Source organism: Schistocerca nitens, chromosome 2 (assembly GCF_023898315.1).
Source record: "Schistocerca nitens isolate TAMUIC-IGC-003100 chromosome 2, iqSchNite1.1, whole genome shotgun sequence".
NCBI classification, from domain to species: domain Eukaryota; kingdom Metazoa; phylum Arthropoda; class Insecta; order Orthoptera; family Acrididae; genus Schistocerca; species Schistocerca nitens.
The window spans coordinates 400,339,164-400,339,953 of NC_064615.1; the positions used below are offsets into that span (position 1 = coordinate 400,339,164).

At 37.5% G+C, this 790-nt stretch overlaps 1 non-coding gene across 1 annotated transcript; it reads left to right on the plus strand.

The window, feature by feature from the left end:
• The first annotated feature begins 445 nt into the window (after positions 1-445).
• LOC126237758 (small nucleolar RNA SNORD78) lies at positions 446-513 on the plus strand. The gene has a single exon (XR_007545202.1). It is a non-coding gene; the product is annotated as a small nucleolar RNA SNORD78 (small nucleolar RNA).
• The last annotated feature ends 277 nt before the right edge of the window (positions 514-790 follow it).

Consider the following 790-nt stretch of genomic DNA (forward strand, 5'->3'; position numbering starts at 1 on the left):
TTGGTCACAGTTTGCGAATTTCTGTCGTTTGTAAATCCAAGGAGAAGGTTTTCATAAATAAGAAAAAAACACCATCGTGTGTACACAGTTACACATTATGAATTATAAATTTTGAAAATAAATGGCTCCGACAATCGAGGATCGAGCAACAATGCGAACGTTGACAGTAACGTTCAGTCGATGGAAATGGAAACTGTACCAAATGGGGGTAAGTTTTCCCGCAGTGATAGCTCTTAAGTAATGGCAATTGCAAGATACCCCTTACGATTGCTGGATCAGAAAGCCATTTTAGCATGTGATAATATGTGTAGTGGGTTCGGAAACAAGACGTCTGTTTCGAAGTAAAGAGAGTCGTCACGGGGAGCGCATAGTAGTTACTGCCAAAATTATAGTACTCTCTCTCTCTCTCTCTCTCTCTCTCTCTCTCTCTCTCTCTCGCCCTCTCTTTCAATGATGGTCATCAAATGTTTACCGAATTTAATTTTTAGTGTAGACCATTATGAACCTGAAGGAAGTTCCAAATGGCCACAGAATCGGTGTATCAAAGATTCTGAATAATTTAGTAACACGGCCATTAAGTGCTGTAAGAAAAAACTTTAGTATTACTATCAGTTGGTTATTATAACAGAAAGATACTTAATCTGGAGACAGGGATATATTACAATTCTATAACAGCAACACGAATGTGAAGAGACAAAATTTTCTTGCTCGTAGCAGAATCAGAAGGCCACGCTGAAAAAAATAATTTTCCAGACAATATGTAAAAATGCGCAAAATTAAAAATCTGTAG